This window comes from Elephantulus edwardii, unplaced genomic scaffold (assembly GCF_000299155.1).
Source record: "Elephantulus edwardii isolate Elephantulus edwardi_28Jun2011 unplaced genomic scaffold, EleEdw1.0 scaffold00075, whole genome shotgun sequence".
NCBI classification, from domain to species: domain Eukaryota; kingdom Metazoa; phylum Chordata; class Mammalia; order Macroscelidea; family Macroscelididae; genus Elephantulus; species Elephantulus edwardii.
Window position 1 is genome coordinate 14,093,019 of NW_006399825.1, and position 21,722 is coordinate 14,114,740.

Sequence of the window (21,722 nt, forward strand, 5' to 3'; positions counted from 1 at the left end):
ATAAAGTTAATTAGATGGGCCACCTTCCTTAGTCACTAAGTAAGTGGTCAATAAATATTAAGAGTGCAAGGCTCTTAAGATTATAACAGAAGCCTTGATGTGCTGTAAGCTACCGTGGAAGAAAGACATGGAAATCTATGTCTGTAAAGGTTTTCAGCCCTCGACACCTTATAGGGAGGTTCTGCTCTGTCCTATAGGAGTTAGAATTGATTGGAGGGCAATCATTAATTAATTAATTAATTACTTAATTCTAATTATTATTACAACTGTTCAGGTCTTTTGTTCATAGGGTCGCTGAGTCATCTACAACTCAACGGCACTTAACAACAACAAAAAAACAAAAAGGAGAGAGCTCTGTTGGCCTAGTGGATAGAAAGTTATCCTACTAAGCCAAAGGTGGGTGATTTTAATCTACAGTCCTCAGGCCTGGTTTTAATTGGTTTTGGTCAAACATTCTTCTAGGTGGTATAGCACTGGTCTGTGCATTGCTGTACAGAGGTGATGCTAAACACTGTGACACTGAGGTGTCAAATGCGATAATGGTTACCCATCATGGACAGTGTTTGGTGGAGCTTCCCAGTTAAAACAAGCTTGGAAGCAGGAGTGGCATCCACTTCCGAAATAGCTTGCCTCTGGAAACTCTTGGAGAAAAGATGGAAGTTATACAAGTGTTCAGGTCTTTCGTTCATAGTGTCGCTATGAGTCATCTATGACTCAATGGCACTTAACACAACAACAACAACCAACAATTATTATTGTTATCATCTTCATCTTCACCCTAGAGCTAGCACTCCTGGGAAGCTTTGAAATACAAGGCAACAACTGGTTGCCCATGGGTAATATTGGAAAGAAGGAACGAAAACAAAACAATGGTTAAGTACTGAACTAACCCAAGATTCATTACATCCAAAGGCATCATGGGAGAGAGATCTGATGATCTGCTGTAAAGATTATAACGAGACAACCCTAGAGCGCAGTTGGACCTGGAGTCCTCCTGAGTTAGAATTGGCTCAATGGCACCAGCACCAGCACCAGCACCAGTATTTCAGAAGTAAAGGGCCCTCCTGTACCTTTGCTAATATGCTTTGCCCAGGATGTGTCTGGTGTGATTATCAATGACCACGTGTGCTCACTCTTCTTGTTCTTGGTCATTCCAGAAATCAGTAAGACGTCTCACAGTGACATCACTGAGTCTAACTCTCAGTAATGACTTCTGTCCATGAAGATTGGGTGAGTGAGTTAGCCAGTATGGATGAACAAGTCCTTCCCAAACACCCCTATTCACACGTCAAAGAAAGGTGCCCTACACATATGTTGTTGTTGTGTATCTTCAAGCCAGAACCAACCCAGAGCTGACCCTCCAGTGGGTTTTCAGAGGCAGTTAATCGCACAGGAGATTGCCTATCCTTCTCCAGCGGAGCAGCTAGTGAACTCGAACCATGTGCCTTTGGGATTGCAGTGCAGTTTCTTACCGCTAGGTCACAAGCTGCCATTTTGACCAGGCAGACACAAGTACACTCCCAGTGACCTGCTGGAGGGACCCAGGCAGAAGAAGAGAAGCTGGTGAAAGGATATTTCTGTGAAAATCCCAATCAAAATGGTACCTCGTGACCACACAATCTCTGTCTGCAGATTTAGGGAGGAAGATGATAGACACACACAAACACACACCCCTCCAGGAACTGATGATAGAAATGACAGTGGAAGGTCAAAGACACACATGTGGGTTAGAAATCGGAGTCCAAACCCTCCAGTAAAACCCAGACGGCATCCTACAGAACAGTATTTGACTATTTTAACATAGTTCTTACAATTCATTTCACATTATTTAACCACAAATTCTGCCCTTTTTTTCACACTCAAGAGGCCCCGGAGGGCTGCAGAACTGTTCCTATGATATTGTCTGATCCTGGGTACCTGGTCTCCCTGCCACGTAGAAGGCTGCGTTTCCAAACTTTCATCAGGGCTTTTCTCCAGGCTAAGACAAAGGACAGGCCGAACAGGTGCCATGGCAAACCCTTTGATTCAGCTTTGTTTTACTGGGAGCCGGCTGAAGCAGGTGTTATCAGAGCTGCTCAGTTGTGTGTGTCTAAAAGCCCAGGGTTTGCAAAGGTTGACAATTCAAACCAACTTTCAATATGAGGCCAGGGGATGAAAGGGCAGGGGGAATATCCCAGGTTATTCCCCACAGCTGCCAATCACAGGAGCCTGCTGGTTTGCCAATAATCCCGTCACTCTCTTTTACCTCCAAATAACTAGTAGACAACGCAGGTTTTCAAACAAGCATAATCATGAAAGGCATTTTTAATTAAGTGTTGTTAAGATCAGTGTAGCTGTAGAATTTGAAGGGATTTCTGCTGTCTTTGTTCCACCACATACAAATTGTCTATGCATTCTTCTGACAGTAAATACATTTTCAGATTTCCAAAGGGTCTATAAGCCTCCCCTACCAAAAGATATTGGCTACTAAGTCAAAGGAACACTAACTGAATTGAAACAATTCCATTCATTAATTGAAATTATTTCAATAATGAGAATATCACTTTATTCATCTTTATGCCAAGAATGGTGTTTCCATCAGCTTGAGAAAACTGTTGGTAGAGAAATTATTTTTCATGATAAACAATTTTGTATCTCCCTAAATGTAAGTTGTTCTTTCAACCCCAGTCCTGGCCACTAAGCTGGTCTTCTGAAGAAAGCCTGGGTTTTTAAAAATCCCCTGTGTCTTTCAGACACTGCTGTTGTGCTGGTCTTCATACACTTTTGGTTTTAAGTGGAAGCCGTGTTAAGTACTCTTACGTCTTTGATTGTGGTTGTTGTTACGTACCTTCAAGTTGGACCCATAGCTGACCCTCCAGCAGGTTTTCAGTGTAGTAAGTCACATGGAACGAAATTGCCCATCTTTCTCCCACAGAGCAGCTGGTGGATTTGAACCTTGTACCTTTGAGTTGGCAACGCAATTCCTTACCACTGACATTCAATGTGCTGACAACATGGAACTCTTCAATAAACACTTGCCATGCAGCCAAAGGGCCGAAGGAAGAACTCCCAGCCCTCTCAGTCTGAAGCTTGACCTGTATGCGTGACTTCAGTTCTGAGTTCTTGGTCTGGTCCTTAATGGTGTAAATAAGATTGCTTGTCGCTTCTGCCAGCACTCCCCAGGGCAGGAGCCTGCTGGTCCAGGCCTCTCATTTACAGTAAGCAGCATCTGCTCCCAGCCTCAGAGCAGAAGGCGGGCTTAATGATCCCAGCTCTCAGCACTAGCGGCCTCCCCAGCCTAGTTACTTGTTTTTAATTAAGATGACAATACAACACCTTTCCCTTGCCTTCAGGAATTACTGCTTCCCAACATGAAAGGGCAGGAGAGGAGGGCTCTGGGCACCCAAGTCTTTGGTTCCGAAGACAGAAGACCAGGTCCTCCTTTTCCGGTTGGTGGTGTTCCAGAAATAGCGTAGCAGGCACCACGGGCAGAGGGCTTTCCAGGAGATGGCAGTACATCCTAAGGCTGGGTCCGACGAGCCCTCTGTAACAACGGAAGAACACTGTAATTGAGACATAACGTGATAATGCATTCCAGACCACACAGCTGCGGAAGTGTCACCTCAAAACGCAACTTACCAGTTTCAAAGTCACTGGAACCAGGCTTGGGAGGTGGAAGCTAGGTGGGGCGTGGGGGTAGAAAGTGGGAAGGGCTGTTGGAGACAGATGAGTAGGTGTCATTTGGCATGGCTGTGAGTGGAGTTTCAAGGCCGCCAAGCTAGGAGTGAGCTGATACATATTTACAGCTGCTCCCAGCTTCACCTCTGAAGACCAATAAAAGGAAACTGAAGGGCATATATCGTCTGCATTTTAATTTCCAGATTTACAAGAAATATTTCATTATTCTGATTCAGGGAGAAAGAAAACATCTTCCCTTTTTAAACAGAACGTCTCCTTGTTCAGGGTGAAGAGCACAGCCAATCAGTCTCTCCCCCTGAGAGGCACAGCTGCTCTGAGGCTGGCCCTGGTTCCAAGTAGACAGGGGAGTGCTGGCCCAGGGGCGGTGGGGCTGGGACAGGCAAGGTAGAAGGACACTGAACGTTGACCCGAATTGCTGTGTGCGACGCATGAGTCTGAGTAGTCCCACCGGCCCTGCCAATTATATTGTCCTTTTTTGTCCACTGTGTCAATTCCAATTCCCAGTGACCCCATAGATGCAGAGTGGAACTTCTCCAACACATTTCAAGGCTGTGACCTTTCAGAAGACAATCTCCAAGACTTTCTTCTGAGGTGGGATCGATCTGCCAACCTTTCAGCTATTGGCCCAGTGTTTAACCACTTTTATGCACCACTTGGTGCCATAATTTCCATCCTTAACTATGAATCTCAAAATAGAATAAGGAATGGAGGAGTGTTGGGGGTGATAAGCCGTTTATCTTCTGAAAGAGGGTGTTGGCTGTGGTGGTGATTTCCCAAGGTCAGGTTTATTTTATCAGAATAAATGACCCCGATAAGTTCAGGACCAAGAGAACAGCAATGACTTCAATACTATCACGCTACTGTTGTTATGTGCCATGGAGTAACCTGTGACTCATAGCAACCCTATGTACAACAGTCCTAAACCCTGCTCTATCCTGTGCCAGTCTCACTGTCTCTGACACACCCACCCCCATTACCCTAGTAACTGAATCAATCCACCTCATAAAGGGTCTTCCTCTCCTGAGCTGTCCCTCCACCCTCCCAAGCATGACGTCCCTCTGCAAGGACTGATCCCAGTTTGCAACGTGTCCAAAGTATGTCAGATGAAGCTTTAGAATCTTTGCCTCCAAAGAGCAGTCTGGTTTCACCCTGTCCAGAATGAACCTGTTTGTTCTAACAGTCCATGGTATATTCAATACTCTTCTCCAGCACCACAGCTCAAAGGCATTAAGTCTCCTTCTATCATTCCTAGTTATTATCCAGCTTTCTGATACGTAGCAAGTAATGACAAAGACTGTGGACTGTATCAGGTGCACCTTAGTCTCCAGACTGACATTGTTCGTCTTCAGTACTTTGGAGAGGTCTCTGACAGCAGACATTGCCAGTGCAATTAATCTTTTTATTTCCAGGATGCTGATACCAAGGGGCTGATCACACAACTACAAAAGTTATTTCTAGCTTGGGAACCTGAAATCCTGGTTATAAAGTCGTCTTCTTTCGATTTTTGTTGTTCTTGTTCACAGCTCCTTGGATATTGCCAGAAAGCTCCACAAGGATGAGAGAAGGAAGGCCAGGTAGATGATTGATGGGGAAATCTGGACAAAGGAAAATGATGCTTAGAGAGAGACAGAGAGAGTGCCCAGTCTTTAAATAGCTCAAACTTTCCAGAGAAACTGGAGAGAACTGTGGTTCTCTTTAATTTTTACAGAAAAGAGTTGCTCTCTGGTTTCCTTAAGCTCTTCCTTTGGAACTTTGCTGTAGATTATCTGCAAAGCCTTTCTGCTATATGGCACTCCCCTTTGCACTCTCTCACTTAATCCTGTGAGGCTCTGAGGAGAGCCAGGAAACCATGGGTAGTGAGTGCACAGAAGTGGCGTTCCCAGCTCTAGGGTAAGTACTTGGAAAATACCTGCTTCTGCCTCATTCAAGTGAAGCTTTAAAGTTAGAAAACAGAGCAGTGCACAAAGACGTCATGGATCAACTTTTGCCCTGTATGACCCTTGGCCCTGAGGCCCTGTCCTTCCTGTCACCACCTGGCTGCTTTCTGGGCAAGCAGAAGTGCCCATTCTGCAGAGAGAGAAACAATTCTCTGAAAGCAGTTATAGAGCTATTGAATGTGGGTGGTGACATCTCAGGGAATCTCAGGGATAATTAAATGAGGGAAGGGACAAAAAGGGGAACAGGAGAATTACTGAAATGGGGACATTCAGGATTGAGATTCAACAGAAGAGTGCAAAGAAAGTAATGCATGAGAATGAGTACATAAAACACAAAGTGAATGAAGAATATTGTAAGACACAATGTATATAAACTTTGTAAGCAAGTCAATGAAAAAATAATGTAAAAGAACGTATAGAAATGATTGTACGAAACACAATGTAAATGAAAGATTGTATTAAAATGTGTACTTTGTATATAAATGTATACAGATTAAACATAATGTAAAGGAATTATTATATGAAAACAAATAAAAATATTCTTTTTTAAAAAATAGAGTGCAATGAAGAACAACCCCATCCCCACCGGTAGTATAAAATACAAATGGTCAGCCAATTGCAAAAGAATCATTTACAAGAGGAGCGTGGGAGAGACCATGCAGATGATGAATATGATCGGGATATCTTATGAACATTTATAACGAGGCAGCAAATGCCTATACAACCAAATAACAAGACCTTGCCTTGATCGCTAAGGAAATAACATATTAACTCGCTTTGGTCTGTATAACAAGTGTTTCAGAAAACACAATCGGAGTCCCGAGACACAAACCAGTCCTAATGAGACACCAATTACCAACCCTATTGAGAAGAATGCATTGTCCACACCAGGCTTATTCTTGTGTCATTTCTCTAGAATGGTCACCGCTGTTTATGGCTTACAATGTTTATGGATCCTTAAAATGATCTTAAAGAAAATGTTTCCAGTTTTAAATGCATACTGCCTACATTTTAATAGAAAAGCAAGAGAAAGCCAGGAAAGAGCCTCAGACAGGGCATCATTCTTGTGCACAGATGTGCAGCCTGCAGCTCTGTGTGTGTTAGGATATTAAAACCGAGTTAGACTTCACAGCCGGGTCCCAGCAAGATTTGTGGGGAAAGCTATATTTTTTCCTCCTCTATTTTGCATGAGGCTGGTCCTGACCTAGGTTTCTTTGTGGTTCCTGTCAGTGGGGAACGTCTGCATTGAGTCAGCTGCCAGACCTGCATTCGGCCTTCGCTTCTGTGGTTTCTGAAGCTTACAAGTCAAGCATGGACAAGGAGCGACACCTAAAACCATCTGGTCTAAACCTTGGTATTTTCACAATGGAACCCTTGTGGAAAAACAAAACAAATACAAAACAAACACATCTTAATGAGGCCTTGTATCACTTTGATTGTTGGCAATAGAAATAAGAAATCTAACTGAAGCATAGAGAATTCACTGAAAAGATGTTAGGGACCTTGTGTTATTAAAAAAGGTTGGGATTCTGAGGCCTTGAATACATATGCAAAGTTGTTGTTTTAGGTGCCTCGACTCATAGCTACCTCATGAAAAACAAACTGGACCTTGCTTGTGCCATCCTCACCATCTCTGGCACGTTCAGGCCTATTGTTAAGTCACTGTGTCAGCCCCTCTTGTGCAGTCTTCCTTGCCTTCTCTGACCCCCTACCTTTCCCAGCATATCTTTTTTCAAAGGACGGATCACCCAAAGCCTGTGAGATCAAGTTTCACCATCTTGCCTCTAAAGAGCTTCCTAGCTGCACTGCCTGCAAGACAGAGTTGATGGGCTATCAGTCCTCTTCTCAACACCACAATTCAAAGGCTCCTATTCTTCTTCTGTCATCCTTCTTCATGTCCAACTTCCAGATTTATAAGAAGACACTGGAAAGATAAAACAAACAAACAGAAACCACCCAGGGCTTAGATTAGGAACACCTTAGTCTTTCAACTGCTACTGCTGCTCATTCATGCTTTGGTTAGGTCCTTGACTAAGATTTTCCCAATGCAATGAGACTTTTGATTTCTTGATTGCTGGTACCATGAATGCAAAGTGGTAGGAGCAAACACGGCAATGGATGAGTGCTCACCGTTTCTTTTCCTTTTGCGGTTGCTCACCCAATAGCAAAGGCCAGCTCTCCGGATCAAGCTTTAGTCAGGTGCTTCACCATTTCTGGTGCTGAAAACATCTAGTAGAAGGAACCAGTAGCTTCTGTGGCTAAGGGGAAGATGCCTTTATTCTCCAAGTAGAAATTGTTGTTGTTACCATGGAGTCAGAACCAACTCATCACTGGCCCTCTAGCCAGTTCTCAGAGACAGTAAGTCACACAGAGAGTGATTGTCTATTTTTCTTCCATGGAGCTGCTGGCGGATTTGAGCAGTGTGCCTTTGAGTTGGCAGAGTAACTTCTTATCATGAAGCCACCAGAAGGACTGTTAAAAGAAGGAATGGATGCCAAAGACCAAAACCCACTTCACACCTCAGACACCAAGAAAAACCAAGGAAAGCAGTGCTGTTCTAGCTGAACAAAGTAGGGGCATCCAGAAGACCTTACTTATGGAATTATCCTTATGGAGGTGTCTGGGGCATTCCTTAGACTAGTATGAAAACTGCTATGCTAATTCACCGAACAATTTCAAAAGTGAGGTCTAATTATCCTTCAAACTCTCCAAAATCAAAGAATCAATTGCATGTTATCACTTAAAGTTTTTATTTAAGGATTCACCAAGAAAACAAATAGGTCTGTCTTGGAGAGAATGAAACCAAGTTCCTCCTTGGAGGCTAGGATTTTGAAACTCCTTCTCACCTACTTTGGGCATGTGGCCAGGAGAGACCAGTCCTTGGAGAAGGACATTGTGCTCGGAAGGGTGGACAGACAGCACAGGAAAGGAAGACCCCGGATGAGATGATTTGGTACAGTAACTAGGGCAATAGAGGTAGGTGTGTTAGAGTCAATGAGTCTGGCTCAGGACAGGGCAGGCTTCAGACATATGTACATAGGGTTGCTATGAGTTGCAGATGACACGATGGCATATAACACCAACAATTCCAATTTTAACTTACAAATCCATTTAAAGTATCCTATGATAAAAATTTTATTGTGGAAAATAAAAATCCAAATGAGGAAATCATTGGCATGACCAAAATAGATATATTTTCTACTTTCTGGTAGAAAGCAAGGATAGTGAGCCTTCTTCAAAACTTCTTGGGGTATATTCTAAGAAGGGACCTGTCTTTGGAAAAGGGCACCATGCTTTGGGGAAGGAAGGGGTCAGCACAAGAGAGGCAGATCGTCAACGAGGAGTGACACAGTGAGTCAAGAGTGGGCTGCAGCTCAACAGTGAGGACAGTGGGGTGAGGCAGAGTCACATTCTGCTGTGCACAGAGTCGCTGTGAACTGGAGTGGACTCCACGCCTCCTGACAAGACAACTGTCTCTGTCCTCACGACAGGAGATGTCTTCCTCATGTCCTTTTCTGGGTTAGGCGTGGTCATGTGCTTTTGTTGATCAAAGAAATGTGACTAGAAGAGTGCTGCCTCACTTTGGGGCAGGCATGTAAAGAGTCAACACGTGGCTTATTATCTTTTTTGCGCACTGTGGCTGTGCTCCTGCGAGCACATTTAGATGAAGTCTCCAGCAATTCTGGTCCCTGACTACAGCAGAAAGAGCTTCCATGCCAGCTCTTGTCAAAGTTCTTGGGTTAAGCCATTAATATTTTGGAATTCCTTTTTACTACACTCTAACCTTGCCTGTCGTAATTGGTATATCTATTTTCTTTTACTCTAACCTCACTGAGGAGGGAAAAATTGTTTCTTTTTCCTTGAAAAGTCCTGCTGAAAGAATCATGGTATGCTATATTTAGTCCTGGCTAAAGAGCATGGGGCTAGCCTGGTGGCTTAAAGGTAAGGAGCTGCACTGCCAATTAAAGAACATGGGGTTCAAATCAGCCAGCCATTCTGCAGGAGAGAGATGGGCAGTCTCCTCACGTACAATTTACTGCCTCTGAAAATCCACTTGGAGGGTCAGCTCTGAGTAGATTCTGCATTGAGGGTAAATAACAACAGAGATCATGGAGAAAGCTATGGGGCTCAGTCCATAATGAATTGCACTGCCAGCCAAAGGCCACACCTCTCTTGTGATTCTAATTCTCTAATGGTTCCTCGGGAGAAAGACGGACAACACAATCGATGGCTTCAGAAATCCACTGGAAGGTCAGCTTTGTGTTGATGCCAACTCCAACAGCACTGACTTTGACTTTCTGAGAGATCACAGACTCGGCTGAGCAGAAACTGAGAGTAAAAACCTGCTAATTTCTGACTGCTGTCTGATCAAGCCTCTTCTTTTTTTTTTTTTTTTTTGTCAGCGTGCACTCAGATGTGTTTAATGTACGCCACACCCCTGAGATTTCCCTTCATCAGATCAGGCTGATCATATCCTTGCATGTTACTGTTATTATTGTGTGCCATGGAGTCGCTGATCCTTCAGAGGGTTTTCAGAGACAGTAAATTGGAAGGAGGAGATTGCCCATACTTCTGAAGAGCAGCTGGAGAATTTGAACTGCATGGCTTTGAGACTGCTGCACGGTTCTTACCACTAGGCAACCTCCAATCTTGCTTCATTAACATCGTAGTGGTTAGAATCTATGACCCAGAGGATGATTAATTTATATTGAGGATCATAGTAACTGATTAAGCCTCTTCTAAGGCAGGACTCTACGTTCTACTATCCCCATACAGCTGTGAATTCCAAACCAGGCTCTGTCACTAATAAGTAATCTGACCTTCAAGAATTCTTCTAGATTTCTGGTTCCTTGTTTGTAAAATAAGAAGAATATTTTCTCTGCCATTCAGGTTGTGACAATCTCAGTAACCCATCATGGAAAGTGGCATGTTGGAGGGAAACAGACACCGTCTTCATTCAGTCTCTTCTCGGACACTCCAGCGATGGTGTAGGTTCACCACTTTGGGAACAAGCCTAATCTTCCACTTAGAACATCTCTCATCATTAGCAAGCTCGTTCTTTGTTAGCTCAAATCTGCTTCTCTCCAGCTGATAAATGGTGGGTTCCCCCACCCCTCAGCACAGCAGAGAACAGCCTTATTGCCTCATTTACATGACAGGTTATCAAATATCTAAACACAGTTATCTTCTTCCCTTTTGTCAAAACATGTGTTGCCTTTTTTAATATAAAGTTGTATTTACAGGCAACCTATTTTACTAGATAGTTGTGTTCTAAAAATCTCTTATTCTATAGGGCCCAGTATATTATATGCTCATGCTGTTATTGTCTTTAGGTGCCGTCAAGTTCATTATGATTTATGGTGACCCTATGAACAATGGATCTGAACCCTGTCCTATCCCGTGCAGTCCTCATCATCTCTGACATACTCAAGCCCTTTGCTGCAGTCACGGTGTCATTCCATCTTGTTGAGAGTCTATTTCTCTTTCATAGACCCTCTACCTTTCAAAGCATGATGTCCTTTTCCAAGAACTGGCCCCTCCAAATGGTAAGATAGCCAAAGTATCTATGATGAAACCTCACTATCCTTGCCTTCAAGGAGTACTCTGGCTGGACCTTCTCCAGGACATATTTGTTAGTTTTTCCGGCAGTCCATAGGATAGCCAGTATTCTTCTCTAGCACCACAACTCAAAGACATCGATTCTCCTTCTGTCATCCTTAGTCAATGTCCAGCTTGAATTTGCATAGCAAGTCATTGAAAAGACTATGGCTTGAATCACACACATCTTAGTCCTTAAATTGACCTCATTGCTCCTTAACAACTTGGAGAGATCCTTGACAGAAAATTTCCCCAGTGAAACATGTCTTTTTATTTCTTGATTGCTGATAACAAAGGTATTAGTTGTGGACCCAAGCAAGATGAAAACATTGACAGTGTCAGTCTCTTCTCCATCTATCATGCTGTTGCCAATTGGCCCAGTGGTGAGAATCTTTGTCTTCTTGATGTTAAGCTTCAATCCATATTGAAGGCTGCAGTCCTTGACCATCTGCAGCAAATGCCTCCAGCCCTCCGCAGGTTTGGTAGTCGAGGTTGTGTCATCTGCATAGTGCAGGTTGTTGATGAGTCTTCCTCAAATCATGATGTTACATTTCTCTGCATAAAACCCAGCCTCCCAGATGGTCTGTATATAAATTGAAAGGGTATGGATATAGAATGCATTCCTGGGTATACCTTTCCTGATTCTGAACCATGCAGTGCTTCCTGGCTCTATTCTGCTGACAGCCTCCTGGTCCAAGCCTAGGTTTCACATAAGCACTACCAAGTGTTTTGGGATTCCCATTCTCTTCAGAGTTAGCCACAGATTGCTGTGATCCATACAGTCAAATGCCTGTATTCTATAGGTGCTAATTAACTATAAATTCCTGAATTCCCTGAGTTCTGGTTCCTAAAGCTTTTAAAGCACTTAATGCTGTTCATAAGCTCTACAAAATCTCAGGTTCCAACGTGGCCATTATATTCTTCTAAGTACAGTCTTCTATGGAAAATCATGTTAGAAGCAAGCATTCATGCCACAAACTACTAAGTTTGTGTCAACTAAAGTTCCCAGGAATTTTCCCCCTTGTTGTGTACTGTCGAATCAGATCCGACTGGCACAGGAGGAGATTGTCCTTCCTTCTCCAACCGAGCATCTGGTGATTCGAACCATGTGACTCAGGATTCCAAGATTTTGGGTTTTTTTAAATAAAGGATTGTTGTCAAGTTAAATTTCTCCCATTCTATTATTACCAAATTCATTCTTAATCTAATTGAAGAGGCTTTGTTTTTCCCATTATATATAATTATGGATTTCTGGGTGTAGAAGAGGAAGACCCCAGATGAGATGGATTGATACGGTAACTGGGATATTGGGAGTAGGTGTGTAGAGAACAGTGAGACTGGCTCAAGATAGGTGGAGTTCAGAAATATTGTACATAGGGTTGCTATGAGTTGCAGGTAACTCAATAGTATGTAAAAACAACCTTAGGAAAGCTCTAGTGGCCTAGTCCTATAACTCAACCAAGGAACTATTGTGTGAACAGAGCAGAGGAGCACTACATGGTGTAAAATTAAGAAAATCATGCATCAGGGTTGCATCCTTTCTCCATAACTTTTCATTCTGTATGCTGAACAAATTATTTGAGAGGCTGGAATCTAAGAAGAAGAATATGGCATCAGGATTGCAGGAAGACTCATCAATAATCTACATTATGTGGATAATACAAACTTACTTGAAGAATGAGATTAAGCCTTGCCGTTCTTGTTGCAAAATATCAAAGACTATAATAGCCTTCAGTATATGAAAGAAGAAATTCAGGCTGCTTTGAAGGAAATGGCAAAAAATAAGACTCCAGGAATAGATGGTATAACAATTGACATATTTCAGCTAACAGATGCTACTCTGGACGTGCTCACCAAGTTGTGCCAAGAAATCTGGAGAACAAGCACTTGACCAACTGACTGGAAGAGATCTATATTTGTTCCCATCCCAAAGAAAGGTAACCCAACAGAGTGTGGAAACTATAGAACAATCTCATTGATTTCACATGCAAGCAAGATTCTACTGAAGATTATCCAAAAACGACTGGAACAGCACATCAGCAGAGAACTGCCAGAAGTCCAGGCTGGGTTTAGAAGGGGTCGTGGTACTAGGGATATTGTAGCTGATGTTAGATGGATCTTAGCTGAAAGCAGAGAATATCAGAGGAAAGCCTATCTTTGTTTCATTGGCTATGCAAAGGCATTTGACTGTGTGGATCATAACAAATTGTGGCTGACTCTGAGAAGAATGGGAATCCCAGAACACTTGGTCATTCTAATGCGAAACCTATACTTGGACCAGGAGGCAGTCGTCAGAACAGAGTAAGGGAACTCTGCATAGTTCAAAATTGGGAAGGGTGTACCCAGGGATGCATCCTGTCTCCATACCTTTGCTGAAACGGAGGAGGACCTGCTGCGGAGGGTCAAGGACCGCAGCCTCCAATATGGATTGAGGCTCAATGTCAAGAAGACAAAGATTCTCACCGCTGGGCCAATTGGCAGCCCCAGGATGGGTGGTGAAGAGACTGAGATTGTTCACAGCTTTAGTTTGCTCGGCTTCACAGTCAACACTCTTGGCACCATTAGCCAGTAAATTAAAAGGTGTATTGCCATGGGAAAGTCTGCTGTTAGGGACCTCTCCAAAGTACTGAAGAGCAATGGTGTCCCTCTAGAGACTAAGGTGTGTCTGATACAGGCCACGGTCTTTGCAATCACTTGTTACGCATCAGAGAGTTCGACAATGACCAAGGAGGATAGAAGGAGAATTGATGCCTTTGAGCTGTGGGCAATCTCTTCTTGTTAAGCTTTACACTCTCAGAAACCTGATGAAAGATTGCTACGAGTCAGAATCAAGTAGAAGGTGGCGATTTTTGAGTGTTTCCTGAATAAACTCTGGTTGAGGTAGAACTACCAACTTTTTGGTTCATATTCAAACTTACTACTGTTTGTACCACCCAGGAAACATTCATCTACCAAAACCAAAGCTGACCCATTATCCTTGAGTTGAGTCCAACTCATTCATCTTCTAATCCTTGTGACCCATGATTTCACCAAGCCTCTTCTGAAAGGTAGTGCTCAGATGCATACTCAATTGGTTGGTTGGTTGATTTGTGTTTGTTCTCCTCCTCTATAGCGAGCTTAGTGAAGTTCTTTAGACCAAGAGTCTGAAACAGAAGGGAAAATACTGCCCATCTTTTTCCCATGGAGCATTCTAATAGATTCGAATGGCTAGGTAAGCGTGGCCTTGGGATTAGCAGCGTAATTCCCTGTGAACCACACATCAGAGCTCCCCTCTGAGGTAGACAAAGACTCTCACCTCAACACCTCTCTGAGGACACGGTGAGCTGGTGTGGACTCAAAGCTGACACCACAGATCCCTCAACCAACCGGTCCGGATGTAAACCAATAAACTGCATTATTTGCTCAAGTTAATTTCAAATGGGTTTTTCTTTCTTGAAACATAAACCATCCAAAGTGATAGACTGCAGTGAGTGGGACGAGGAATGGATTACAGTCAGGGAATGTCACCACCCACTTTTTCTGGCAAACTTTTCATATGTAAACCCTCCCCTTGAGTCCCACAATTTGTTCAGATTTAGAAGTAGGAGCAAGAGGTTGTCAGCCCCCTCAACAACACTCCTGACCTGGACCCCACGGGCCAGGCCTTCCGCTGCCGGCATCTGATCTTAAAATCCCGTGTCTGGTACATAAAACTGCTGAAATACTATGAGTTTCATTTGGAAGACCTCCAGTTGTTAGCAGAGCTTTGCAGGAACATCTCCTGAAATGAGAAGAAAATGCCCTTTTTGGGGTCACTTTGAAATTTATTAATAAAACATTTGATTGATATGGTGCATTAATGTCCTGCTGAAACTACCTCAGAAACAGTCAAAGTGCTCAAGATGGCTCTGAGGTCACATGTATCATTTCCCGCCATGATCCACCCCATCCTAAGACAGATTAAAGGTATGAGCCACTGGCCAGGGTTCACTCTGGGTCACCCAGGAGAGAACCAATAGTCCCCACTGAGTCCATTTATCTTGCTCTCCAGGAACTTTCTAGGGTCTCTCCATGAAGGCTGTGGAATTTGCCTCTTGTCTGGAGAATACTGTGCCCTTGGATGATTTTTAAATATAATGGTCCCAGTTATTAGCATGGTTAGCTATCTCTTTGTTTCTTTCCTCCATCTAAAGTGCCTAATGCTATCTTTGACCAGATGGGGAATGCAATTAAAACAAATATAATGTAATATAAAAATAACACAGAACATATTGCTTTTCAGGGCAATCTGGGCTCAAGTTTTTCTGCAGTGGAAATTACTGGCTAAATAAACCTATCTCCTCATTGACATAAAACTGAGAGGAGAGATTTGTTACAACAACAACAAAAGAGAGAGAGAGAGAGAGAAATGTGATTATTTCCTAAATTGAGGCAAAAGAACTTTTTTCCCCACTAGAAAACTATTAAAATAGAAAGTTTTTCTGGCCTTCCCAGTCTCTCTACCATTTTACATAAATAAATGCCATCTGAAGACAGCATCAGAGAATGGTGCTATGGGAAATACAAAAGTGAATTAGGAGATCCCTGTCTGTAGAGGAACTTCCAGTATATTTGGGGGACAGGATGTGTACATAGAAGGGTAAGTAGAAGCAGTAGAAGGAACTTGAATAAAGGGATTGTTTATTGTACTCTAGTGTAGCCAAGACCCAACCAAAGTTATCCAAGTGTTAGGTCTTTCACTCATTAAGGTCGCTATGAGTCATCTATGATTCAATGAAACTAAACAACAATAACAACAACTTAGAGAGAGCTCTTAGAGACCTAGTAGATAGAAAGTTATGCTACCAAGCCAAATGTGGTGATTTTAATCTTCAGCCCTCAGGCCTGGTTTAAATTGGTTTTTTTGTCAAACATTCTTCTAGGTGGTATAGCACTGGTCTTTGCATTGCTGTACAGAGGTAGCTCATGGTTGCTGTGATGCTAAACACTATGACACTGATGTGCCAAATGTGATAATGATTACCCATGGTGGACAGTGTTTGGTGGAGCTCCCTGATTAAAACAAGCTTGGAAGCAGGAGTGACATCCACTTCCAAAACAGCTTGCCTCCGGAAACTCTCTGAACAGGGAGAAAGTACCAAAGTTATCCAAGTGTTCAGGTCTTTTGCTCATAGGGTCACTATGAGTCATCCACAACTCGACGGTACTTAACAACAACAACAACAGTGTAGACATGCTCTTTGGATTGGAGTTTAAGAAATTTATCTTTCTCAACAAAACCTTTCCCGTGCAGAAAGGCTAGACAATAATCTCAACCACTTAGTAATGAGAAGCATTGTCCCACTAAGGAGTATAAAATACTAATAATTGAAAGAGACTCAGGTGATCACTCGGGGAAAATGAGAACGTGTTGAGATTCCAGGTGAATCTCATAGAACTCATCTACCTCTTAATCCAGGAAAGAAGGAAATGGCAACTAGACAGTGAGAACTGAAAGGACTATTGACAGTCTTCCAAAAGCTGTGGTGTCACTTGCTTCTATCCCCGCCCCCTCCTTCTTTCTTTCTTCATGTCAACTCATTTTGCACATGATGCAGTATAACTCGTCCAACCCAAGAAATATATCACCTCTCAGGATCACACTTCTCAATTAACTGATTACAACTTTGTAAGAATTAGAAGATTCTTCTCACAAGTCTGTGAGAGTTGTAATCTGCTAGGAGAGGATCTCATTGGCTCATATTGGATCATATGGTCATCTCTGACCCAATCAGATCTTGCCAATACACCAGGGGTCAGTACAAATATAACTACAAGAACCAACCCTTTCAACAAGGTGAGTGGTCCTCAGAAAAGGAATAAGATGAAAGTGAAGCAGACATACTAAAACATCTTTTGCTACAGGTATGGTTGTAATTTTTTTTATTCATTCTTGATAGTTTTCAAAATACTTTCACTTATGATTGTTTCTGTGGTTGTAAGTCTGTAAAAGAAATCCTTTTCCTTAAGAGTTTATACTTCAACTTTGCCATGTATAATTCCTTTTAGCTCTGCTTTCACCACTTCCAAACCCTTTAACTATTCAGAATACTATTGGCATAATATGTCCCAAAGTCTATTATCCTTAGACGGTCCTAAAACTTTTTACTACTTCAATCTTTTTCTCTAAGACCCTATACACACACATTATTTTGCATATAAAAATCAGTTGTTGTTGTTGTTAGTTGCTGTCAAGTCAACTATGACTCATCATGGGCCTATGAACAACAGATCTGAACCCTGCCCTTTCCTGTGCCATTCTCATCATCTCTGATATTCTCGAGTCCATCACTAATCATTGTGTCAATCCATCCAGTTGAGGGTCTTCCTCTCTTTTGCTGACCCTTCAACATTCAGAACATAGTGTCCTTTCCCAAGGACTGGCTCCTCCCACTGCCATGACCAAAATATCTGCAATGAAACTTCACTATCTTTGCCTTCAAGGAGCACTCTGACGGGGCACCTTCTCCAGGACATATTTCTTTGTTCTTTTTGCAGTCCATGTGCTCAGTACTCTTCTCCAGCACCACAACTCATAGGCATCAATTCTTCTTCTGTCATCCTCAGTCATAGCCCAGTTTTCATGTGCATGGAAAGTAATTGAAAAGACTATGGCTTGAGTCAGGTGCACCTTGTCCTTAAACTGACTTCATTGCTCCTTATCACCTAGGATAGGTACTTGACAGAAAGTGCTCCCAGTGTGATATATCTTTTGATTACTGGTAACGAGGGTGTCAATTGTGGATCCAAGTAAGATGAAATAACTTATAACTTCAATCTTCTTTTCACCTATTATGATGTTACCTATTGGCCCAGTGGTGAGGATTTTTATTCTTGCAATGTTGAGATGTAATCTATATTGAAGACTGTAGTCTTTGATCTCCTGTAGCAAATGCATGAAGTCCTCCTCACTTTCGGCAAGCAAGATTGTATCATCTGCATAAGGCAGGTTTTTGATATGTCTTCCCTTGACCCATTCTTCTGCGTAAAGTCCAGCTTCTCAAATTATTTGCTCAGCATACAGACTGAATAGATGTGGAGAAAATATAAATCCCTAATGCAGACCTTTTTTGATTCTAAACTGTGTGGTGTTCCCTTGTTCTCTTCAGATAACAATTTCTTGGTCTATGTGTAGGTGTCACATGAGCACAATTCTGTGACTCTCATTCTTCTCAATGTTAGTAAAATCAGTAGAGATAAAAATTTATCAAAAAGATTTCCGATACTTAGAAAACAGAAGCACTTGAGAAAAGCTAGAGAGCCATAGTATGCCTTTTTCTTGTGAATTAGAACATAAGTGAAGTCATAAAAAGAGAATGAAAACCCATGCTATGGAGATGTCTAGTCAGAGGCATACTGTGGTTATGGCTATTTCTGTGGATCTCCTGATTATATCTAATGAGCTATGTATCCTCTGTTCTTGTTATTGTTATTATGTGCTGTCGAGTTGCCTTGACAACAGCCCTAAACCCTGCTCTATCCTGTGCCAATCTTATTGTCTCTGACACACCTACCCCCATTACCCCAGTCACTGAATTCATACATCTCATCGAGGGTCTTCCTTTCTTGTGCTGTCTCTCCATCCTCCCAAGCACGACATCACTCCCCAAAGACTTGACCTGCTTTGCAACACGTCCAGAGTAGGTTAGACAAAGCTTCAGAATCCTTGCCTCCAAGGAGCAGCTTGGTTTCACCCTCTCTAGGATGAACCTGTTTGTTCTCTTTGCAGTCGATGGTCTACTCAATACTCTTCTCCAGTACCACAGCTCAAAGGAATCAATTCTCCTGTTATTATTACTCTTATTTTGACTGTCAACAGTGAATTTGATAGAGTAAACACTAATATTTATTGAACATTACTGCATACACACTATTTATCATAATATAGGCAAAATCTTTTACTTTCCATATTGGTACCATTTGGCAGATATTACTGATATTTTGCAAGTAAGAAAACTAAAACTTAGAGTATGGATCACTTTTTTGGGGGAATGGACACAAATATGAATCTCTTCTAATGAATTGGCCGGATGTTGCAAATTTCTTGGCGTAGATGCATGAGCACGTTCATGGCTGCATTCGTTCGCTGACACCCTTCAACTGATACCATATTAGTTCCTAGAGCTTTGTCAACACCACTGGTGCAACTTGGACTTCTTCCTTCAGGAGCGTTGGTTCTTAATTGTATGTTTTTCCTGAAATGGCTCTACACTAGCCAATTCCTTTTTGTGCAGTGGATCTTTATATTCTTTCCATCTTCTTTTGATATTCCTTGTATCACTCAATATTTTGCTCATAGAATATTGCAACTTGAGGTTCAACTTTCCATTCTTTCAGCTTGAGAAATGCCACATGTGTCCATCTCTTTTTGTTTTCTAACTCTAGGTCTTTGTGCACTTTGTTATAATACTTAGCTCTCTTTTCTTGAGGCACCGTTTTTTTCAGTTGACTTTTCTTATTTTACATTTCTTCCTTTTGCATTAGCTTCCTTACATTCAAGAACAAATTTCAGAATCTCCTCAGACACTCAATTTGGTCTTTTCTTCCTTTCCTCTCTTTTTAATGATGTTTTTCTTTCTCCATATCGATATTATGCAACTGATCTTCATTTGTTAGTGTTCCAGGTATCAAATCTATTCTTGACATGGTTTTTAAACACAGGCAGGGAAAACTCAAGGTCACATTTAGGCACTTGTGGATTTGCACTGATTTCCTTCAGCTTCAATCTGAATTTATAGAGAAACAATTGACAGTATATTCCAAATTTGCTCCTGGATTTCTTCTGATTATGTTGAATTTTCCATCAGCATCTCTTTACACAAATAAAGTATTTATTTGTGTAAAGTGTGTATTCCATCAGGTTAGGTCCATGTGTATGCTGTTGTTGTAGATTGCCTTCAAGCTCAACATGACTCATAGCAACCCTATGAACAAAAGGTCTGAAGCCCCTCTACAACTATCATCATTTATCAAAGTTCATAGAGTCTCTGGAGGTACGTTATTTAGAAAGTAGATGCCGTTCCTGCTTCCAAACCTGTCACAATATGTTATTGTTATGTGCCGTTGTTGCCTGTCATGTATATCGACCCTATGTACAGCAGCACTGAACCCTTCATTGTCTGATCTGGTCTCACTAATTCTGACATACCAACCCCCATTGCCCCAGTTACTGTATCAATCAATCTCATCTGGGGTCTTCCTCTCCTGCACTGTTGATCCACTCTTCTGAGCATGATGTTCTTCTTCAAGGACCAATCTCTCCTGGCCATGTGCCCAAAGTTAAGTGAGGCAGAGCTTAAAAATCCTAACCTCCAAGGAGAGGTCTGGTTTCACTCTCTCCAAGACAGACTGATTTGTTTTCTTGGCAGTCCAAGACTCTTCTCCAGCACCACAACTCAAAGGCGTCTATTCTTCCTCTGTCATCCTTAGTCATTGTCCAACTCTCTGAAGTATAAACAGTAATTGTGAAGACCACGGCCTGGATTAGGAGCACCTTTGTATCTAGACTGACATCTGACACCATTGCTCCTCAGCACTCTGGGGAGGTCCATGGCAGCAGATATTCCCAATGCAATTTGACTGCTGGTTTTAAGAGTGTTGATTGTGAATCTAAATAAACTGTAATTGCTGCATATTGTAGGTTGTTGATGAACCTTCTTCCAATCTTGATGCCACATTCCTCCTCATAAAGGCCTGCTTCCCGAATGATGTGTTCTGCATGGATATTGGACAGGATGCATCCCTGACACATTCCTTTTCTGATGGCGAACACACACATGAAGATATATTCAAAATCCCTAGATGCAAATCAAAACAACTATGAGATATCATCTCACTCCAGTAAGAATAGCAAAATTTAATAGAGCAACAAACAACAAATGCTGGTGAGGTTATACTCCCACTGTTGCTGGGAGTATAAAATGGTGCAACCGCTATGGAAGGCTGTACAGCACTTTCTCAAAAAGTTTCAAATAGAGATACCATTTGACCCAGCAATTCCACTACTGAGAATATACCCTAAAGAAGCTATTACTGCCACCCAAGCAGAAATATGCACATCCATGTTTATCGTGGCTTTGTTCACAATAGCAAAGAGTCGAAAACAACCGAAGTGCCCATAAACGAATGGCTAAGTGCCCATAAACAAATGAATGGCTAGAGAAGCTGTGGTATATTTACACAATTGACTACTATGCTGCATTGAAAAACAGGAACTCATGCAATATTTCAAAATGGGTGACCCAGGAGGACATTATGCTGAGTGAAATATCTCAGTCACAAAAGGACAAATATTGCATAGTGCCATTGTTATAAAACAGGGCTGATATTGAGGTTGAGGGGAGTCTGAGAAAGATGGAATAAATAATGTATACTGCTTTGAAACAGAAGAGGGAGAGAACTTTTAAAAAATGAAAGAAAGAAAGAAAGAAAGAAAGAAAGAAAGAAAGAAAGAAAGAAAGAAAGAAAGAAAGAAGGAAGGAAGGAAGGAAG